Here is an 8,652-nt window from a genome sequence, read left to right as displayed (position 1 = left end):
TACTAATGGAAACCTTTCAAAAGACTATTAAAATGAATAATCCCAAGAAACAGTGCTTAGAAAGGAGGCTATAAAAATGTAAATTACCAATCTCAATATTAAAAGAGAAAATATCACTTCTGATTTTACAACTGTTACAAAATGACATTACAAATGACAGATTATCAGGAACAACCTTATAAAAATAATTATGACTATCTACATAAAATGGACTAATCCCTTGAAAAACAGATGTACTGAAATGTACTGAAACTGACACTATAAGAAATAGATCTGAATAGTGCCATATTTTTTCAAAACATACAATTGAAATTAATAAAACATTTCTCAGAAAGGACATTTCAAACCCAGTTGTGCAGATGAATTTCAGCAAATATTTAAGAAAAAAATAAGACCAATATCACCCAAATATTTGCACAAAATAGAGAAGAAAAGAACATTTTCCAACTCATTTTGTAAAGTCAGCATCACACCATTTCCAAAAGCTGACAAGGACATTATAAGAAAAGGAAAGTTACAGGAAAATATTTCTAGTTAATATTCTTCTATATTCTAAGAAGTTATCTTAGAAAATTGATCTTGTATGCTTAAAGGCTAAAGTCAATTAATACACTTATGACCTTTTCAAGGGACTTAAGACTTTCAATTTTAGATTATCCTATGAAAGTTCTGGTTTGGTGCTTATTAAAAAGTAACACTGTGATGAATAAATTTTATAGAAGTTAATGTTTATTATGACAAGCTCAAAGTAGGACCCTAACAGAAGAAATCAGGTTGGGAATCTTCCATGAACAAGACCTTGTTAATAGTCTCAGTTCCTTGTGGGAGATACTGTTGGGAAGGTGGCAATGGTGTTTGTCTGTTGAGGGGTACCATGCCAGATAGCATTCACACTCTAGTTACATGGTTAAACTATATCTAAGAAACCACTTTAACCATATATGTATGTAACTAGTTTAACCATATGTGTGTGTGTATATATATGCACACATACCCATATATACCCTTACGGAATTTTTGTCTATGTATAACATATATATGTATATGGTTAATATATTTAACCATACATTATATAGTCACTAGTCACTGGTAGTCACTAGTCCATTGGAATATCTTATTGAAGGGGAAGATGTGGGTGATCTTAGTTTTATGGCCCTAAAGTAAGATTCCAGGTATAGTTTCAGTATAGTCACCCCTAAGTATCATGGGCCCAGAGTGAGGAGGGTGGCACTCCTCCTGAGTTACCCTCTAAAATATACCCTCCCACTAATATAATATATATATGATATAAATATATTATATATATATATGTTATACATAGAAAAAATTCTATAAGGGTGTAAACGATAGTAAAGGTTAAACAATGCAGTCAATCAATTTGACCAAACTGAACTTCATAGAACATTATGCCCAATTATAGCTGAATATACATTTGTTTCTTTGTGGAATGTTTACTCTGACAAATAATATTTTGGGCCATAAAATAAGTCAATAATTTTCAAATATTATAATCTTGATAACATATATTTTATGTGTGTATATAGTGCTTTAGTGATACACAGAACTATATATATGCACACACACACACACACACATCTATATATCACTCTATCATTCTAAAACTAGACTAATTTATATTCTGCAGAACGTATCAATACTAGAAGATATTTACGTATTTTTTGTTTTTGTTTTTCTTCCTATTGCAATGTAAGTTCCTTAAGGGAGAGATTCTGTTTTCTTTTTTTTTAATTTAATATATATTCAGTGCATTTATCAGTGATTAGCACATTGAAGATGCAAAATTAATACCACCTGGATGAATGAATAAATGTATAAATGAATGTGAGCTATATTTTCAAGTGCTAAGAATATAAAGTGGAGAGAAAAAATTAGAAGGTTGACATAGAAGTATAATATTGAAAGTCTGCAAACAAAAATATGTTTTATTAGTTGTCATAGTCCTGAAAATGTACCTAAAGTTTTCATATTTTAAAAAACCTCTGTGAAGATGGAAGTACTAGGATTGGTATTATATTCACTAGAAAACAACTTGTATTAGTCTGTTTTCACACTGCTATACAGAACAGCCCTGTTAGTAAAACACCCTCTGTTAGTAAAACAGACTGGGTAATTCATAAAGAAAAATGGTTTAATTGACACACAGTTCAGGATGGCTGGGGAGGCCTCAAGAAACTTACAGTCACGGTGGGAGGGGAAGCAAGCAAGTCTTACGTGGAGGCAGGCAAGAGAACAAGGGCGACAGAGCGTGACAGAGAGGGCAGGAAGTGAAAAGGACAGAGCCCCTTATAAAACCATGAGATCTGGTGAGAACTCACTCACTGTTAGGAGAACACATGGGCAAACTGCCCCCATGATCCAGTCACCTCCCACCAGGTCCTTCCCTTGACACAAGGGATTGTGGAGATTACAATTCAAGATGAGATTTGGTGGAGACACAGAGCCAAACCAGGTCATAACTCAATGTATGTTAATCTACACAAGCAGAAAACCTTGGCCAGCATCTAAAAACGGTTATGTATGGTCCCACCCAAAGGTGGAGAAAATAGCCAAAATTGGAACATAGGAAAATACCCAAGATATAAGCTTCATAATTTTTCTCAGGAAAAATTGTAGATGAGAATACAATTAAATCTAATGTCATTAGGATTTTATTGAGACAACTAGACCCCTTTTCCCTCGGCTCTTAAGACTGCTGTATTATGTAATGACAGTTTCTTAAAATGAAAAAAGATCAATCCCACAAATTTTTAAAAAAATCAATTATCCAATGGGAAAGAGATGGATTACCATTGATTGCATCCTGCCTGTGTTAGAGATGATGGATGGCTGCAGTCATGGCATTGATCTTCGGGAACAGGCTTACACTGTCTTGCATGGCTTATTATGGGGCCACCCACTCAGAGGATGCATACATACACAACAAATTTTACATTTTACATTCTATCAGGGTCTTTTTTGCTATTCTTTCACGCATATGACTCTGACTGTGTCACAAAAATTAAGGATTGTTACTTGCTTTTAACAATTCGTTCAGGTAAGATGAAGATGAACTTCTGGACGGGCAGTACAGTAACAGGATGAGAGAAGAGCCATGTAAATGATCTTCTGGCAGTGACTGTAGTTTGTTTCTATGCGAAGTGCCTGAAAGGTCATCTTGTAACTCAAACAAATCCTTCATGTTTTCAAATAACTGGGGGACGTGTGAGATATTACAGGTTTATTCCAACCTGCACCATTTGAAGATGATAAATATTAGCAGTTCAGTTGCAATTTATACACTCTATGAAATAATACATATATAATTTTTTGACCAGTGATGACTTACTTGTTTAGTGCAATGTATTGTGACTTCAAGAAGACAATTTTCAATTAACTTTATTTCAATTGTATGTCCTTCCTTGAAAAAATGTATTTCAGCCTCATCTACTATTTCAGCAATCACAGAACTCAGGATTGGTAACAAAAGCCATTACAGGTTCTACGATGTGTCTAGTTACACTGACGTGTTTGCTGAATTCAGAGGCTGGGTTACACGCCATCTCTTTTGCTCACTGATCTACTTGCTAATGAGCAAAACTGCCAAATGTACATTTAAGGGGTGCTTGTTGGAACTATTTTAAGCATTGTGATGCCAAGTAAACAAAGCAAATGTTAACTTTTCTTCATAAGCATAGTGGTTGTGGTGCTGTTTACACAGTGTAAGGAGGATACAAATTTGATGAGTACTCATACATAGGAAATATATATCTTTTTAAGAAATTAACCCAAGTCAATGTGGCCATTCAGCTGATATGAAGGTTTCTTTGTTGTTCATTACTATTATTATTTTTGTTTTGCAAATGTTAGCAAAACAAACCTTTTAACTTTAACCTACTAACTTTTTAACTAATGGTTGAAGGAAGGTTAATTTAACTAATGGTTAAAGTAAGGAGTAGAGTACTTTATAAAGAAAAGAGCTCTCATTGCGAAGTTTACCAAAAGTAGTAACAGTTCTTGGTAAATATGTATGCAAGAGTCATACAAGCTGTTCTGTATTTTGAAATAGTCTTTGACCTAGACTATGATCACATGAAACTGCCCCTTGAATGAATGATCTTTCCTTAGACACAACGATAACTAAAAATAACAAATAATTGACCGTTCGGTGTAGACAGGTATTAACGAGCACATCTTTTTTATACATCTATTTAACATATTTCAAAAGTAACATATTTAATGCTCAATTATCTTAAGCTAGATTACCGAATAGACATAATAGTTCTAAACTGAAAATTTCCATTTGGGGGCACAGATAAACAATATAGCCAACAGTGACTATCTATCCTGTAAAAAAGTATATGAAAATGAAAGTAAATAGAAACAAACTTCCCCGAGACTCTGTGACAGTCTTCATATTTTCTCTGTGTGACACTGGGAAGATAACCTTCTATTGCTTGCTGAGTCTTAACAAAATTAACCCTAAATTACTACCTGAGAAAACAGAATGAAGCATAGGACAGTGTCAGCCATATTTGGAAATGGGTATGAAATTAGGTGATAGCCAAAAGATTCAATAGTGAATCTCCAACTCTTGACAGTCAATTTTGAGCCCACTTTGAATATAGTCTCATGAAATGGAAATGGAAATCTGAAGAAGAGGAAACATACACAGAAGAGGGGAGAGGGGCTACAAAGAAAAGAAAGTGTGTGAGCACAAATGCATTGCTGGGAAGCATTGAGGCTGGTTCAAGAGACATTGGAAAAGCCAGTTTTTTGTTTGTTTCTTTTAACTAAAAATTTCTGATGCAAATCGTGAGGATATCATAGTAAACAAAGGATCTGATGGATTCATCAGATAATAAAGATTATTAGCTAAAGTGTATAAAGCACTCCAGTGGAGGCTGGCTATTCATAAATGTTGGATGTTATAACTAAAATGTGTTTTTTCATGGCTAGTCCCAATATTATATAGAAAGGTCCAGGAAATTGAGGAAATATACGCTGTATTACATTATTAGTAAAAGTTGACCTGCTGACAATTTGGCAATCAGAAAACATATTAATAGATAATTTATGTTCACTATTTTAATTTAAAAAATTGTTATGATAAACTAAAAGAGAAAAAACAAACCCTTCATTGGATGGGTATGTTTCAGAGATCACCTGTACTATCTGCTTTGTTACTTATACTGTAATATCTCTGTGAAGTAGAAAATATTACTACCATGTTTATGGTGATAAAACACTATGACTCAAGTTAAACAGAGCCACTTACACAGTATCAAGCAATTATACTTTAAAATTCAATTTTAAATTCTTTGACGGTGTGAAACATCTCAATTTCTCACTGAAAACAGGAGTTTGTATTGACTTTGTGTCATATAAATGCAGTTGTACCCTAATTCTGAAATGTAATATGACTAAATCGGTACCTCTTTTCTAGGGGATTACACTATATATTTTTTCCCTTCTGGGCACTATGGAGACATTTTGCCATATTTACATTACTTTTGTATCCTCGAAGAATATACTAACAGCATTTTTCTCTTTTTTGACTGAGATCACTGAGTGTAATGTTGTTATCATCCCTCCATGTAACGCTCTTGTTCTTCAGGCACTGAAAGCTCGATGGAACCAGTAAGAAGTACAGCCCCTACCTTCAAGGAGCTTATTTTTGTCTGGACATGAAACCAAGCTATTTCCTGGTGAGCAACTCTTCTAAGTCTTCTAGCATTGAAATGGATCAGTCTCATCTTAAAAGGATTCTTTAACTCATAAGGCCACCTGGAAACTGAGAGACTTACATTTAAGTCACATTCTAAAGAGCAGAGACAGCGCACCACCAGAAACTTGCTGATAGAGTGAAGGCTGTCAAGTGCTGATGTTTACCAACAAACAATATCCTTTGTAATGGGCTTATGGGGGGGAATAAAGATTGGCCACTTGGATGCACTACCCTGCCCCTCCCTTTTAAAATATTGATACTTGTCCTGTAGGCACTAATCATCCTCTGTTGTGGTTAATTGGAGGCACTTAGACCCACTGTTAGCTTTTTGCTGTGATAAATATTTAATCACAGAGGGGAATGCTCCTTTTTGAGAACACACATCAGTCTGTGACTCTTGAAAACAGAACAAAGGGCACTGCTACCTGGAAGGAGCCTTCACCGCCTAGTCCAGGGTTGAGAAAGGCCTACCTAATTACCTCTGCTGAGAAGCACCAGTCTCCTCACTGACTGTCTGACATTTAGACATTTCTCCCCTCACCTCTTCTTGCTGGTGTGAAAAGGAACTGAATACAAAATGAAAGTCCACTTTGCTAGTGAATTTCCTACCCATCACAAAGTTAGGCCATGGATGTGTGGTATGTCACTCTAACCGTGGCATTTTTCTCTCCAATTAAAAATAATGGATGATATTGGCCTGTCAGCCTGCATGGTATTCCTGTAGGGAGAAAATTAGTTGGTATCTCTACAGAGCTATTGTCCACTAATTTGAAGTTCAAGGCCTGACTGCCATCCATCTCTGTGTCTCCCCGCGTTTCACTGTGTCATTGAGAATCTGCGTTTCCCATTGGAAGACTCTGACAGGCACTGTTACAGGTGAACCCATCTTTCTTGGAACAATTTTCATGCAAACTGGGAGTGAAGAAAGATGATCACATCTTTCAATTATTCAACTGTATTTCCTGGAACAGTCTTCTGAATTTGTCAGGAGCTGCTTCATCACTGGGATGTTAATGTATTATACTGGCCAATTTTACATGACAATTACATTTTAAGAATAACAAAAAAAGAATTTCTTAATATATGAGATATTAGAAGAAAAGATAGAATATTCAGCCACCATTTGGTCAAAGGAAACAAACTGTTCTACTTGTGTGTGTATGTTTCCTCTTTATATAGTGATTCCTCAGTTTGGAGAAGCATATACACATTTTTGGCTTGTCCTCTATTCTTGGTAGAAAAAAATGCTGACAATTTTAAAATTGGATACAAATAGCTGAAGAGGTGCAAACTATATTTAATTAAATCCTGTAAGCCAAAGGTGATTTTTAATAGTTAAAATCATTTCATCCCTCTTCAATTACTCCTCCTTAGCCTTCAGGCTCTTCTCTTTCAAAGGGAGTGGTATTGCTGAGGCAGACAACTTTCTTTGAAGAGAATTATGTCTTGGGTTATACATGGAGTCAATTTTAACTACTGTTTGAAAATCACCATTATATCCTCATATCTAAAGACAGCAAAACAAATCTAAAAGCAATATAAAAGAAAAAATAATAAAATATTAAAAGGATAAAACAGATTATTTCAAGACTTAACCAATAACCCCAAACTCAGCAGAACACAGCTAAGATAGAGCACTGGGAAAAGGGAGTCTACATAGAGATTTTTAACTTTATATTATGTAACATCTTTGAATTACAATTCTTTAAAAACGTACTGAATTACCTTCAAGCTACAAGCTACAATTTCAAACATATAGCATGAGTAAAGATAAATTTGCAATAAAAATGTCTTTAATTCATTAGTTATGTTTTCTTATAGTCAAGAAATATGTTTAATATGTTTATACAGTTGCAGCTAAAATACTTAGATACTTATGTTGCTTTAATTCACTTAAAAATTGTATCATAAACATTTCTTTCATATTCTTAAGGGTCCTAACATTTATTTTAAGGTTTACTTAAAATTTCACTTCATCTGATAGTAAGTTAATTTTCATTTTTTCATAAGTATAGATAATTTTGCAATGAACATTTGTTCATAAGTATTATATATCTTCCTCTACTTATGGATGTTCAGGTAGATAACCTCAGATAAGATCTCACAAACTTAAAATCTATCTCAAAGTTGCAAAAATAATAATAATTAGAGACTTGCTACCTTAACAAATACCCGGGAAAATATGGAAAAACAACTGTGATATTGAGAGAGGAGTAAGGAAAAAACTGGTCGGGCAGGCAGTTAGGATGGGTCTTCAGTTGAATTCTTTCAAAGCAAAGAACAGCCCCCAGGCACAGATAAGGTATCTTGCACCATGGGCCTTGCCTGAGACATGCCCACAGCCTCATAGATAAGAAAGGCTACACAGGAGATTGCCTAGACATGCCCACAATGCAAAACTTTGTCCCCTCAGGCATGCACAGTAAGGGAAACAAAGCAATATGGAGTAACTCAAGCTAATGATCCACATGCAAACTAGGAGGATGGGGTGGAGCAACCATAAATTATGCAAATGAGATGCCTAGCCCTGGCTGGTTTCTTATAAAAGCCTCTGTATTCATCTGTGAAACTGAAACCCTTTTTTAGGACCTCTCTCTATGACAGACAGCTTTTTCTTTTTGGCTTATTTAACTTCTGCTCTAACCTCACCGGAGTGTCCGCATCCTTGATTTCCTTGGTGTGAGAAAAAAAAACATTTGCTGGCACTCCAGACAATGAGGCTGTTCCAAAATATTTAGAAGGTGATAGTTATAGACCAATCGCTTTGTGGATTTTTCCACTAGCTTCCCTAGTTTTAACAAACTAGTGAAATTTCCTGTGCGAGACAAAATCAAGTAGCACTTCACGGCAAGCAGTGAAATATTTATGTTCATGAGTTCTGCATTTAGTAAATATACATTCATTACCCTAAACACATCCCAAAGGGT

Source organism: Sapajus apella, unplaced genomic scaffold, assembly GCF_009761245.1.
Source record: "Sapajus apella isolate SASKATOON/1434 unplaced genomic scaffold, GSC_monkey_1.0 scaffold63, whole genome shotgun sequence".
NCBI lineage: Eukaryota > Metazoa > Chordata > Mammalia > Primates > Cebidae > Sapajus > Sapajus apella.
This window is presented reverse-complemented; position numbering follows the sequence as displayed.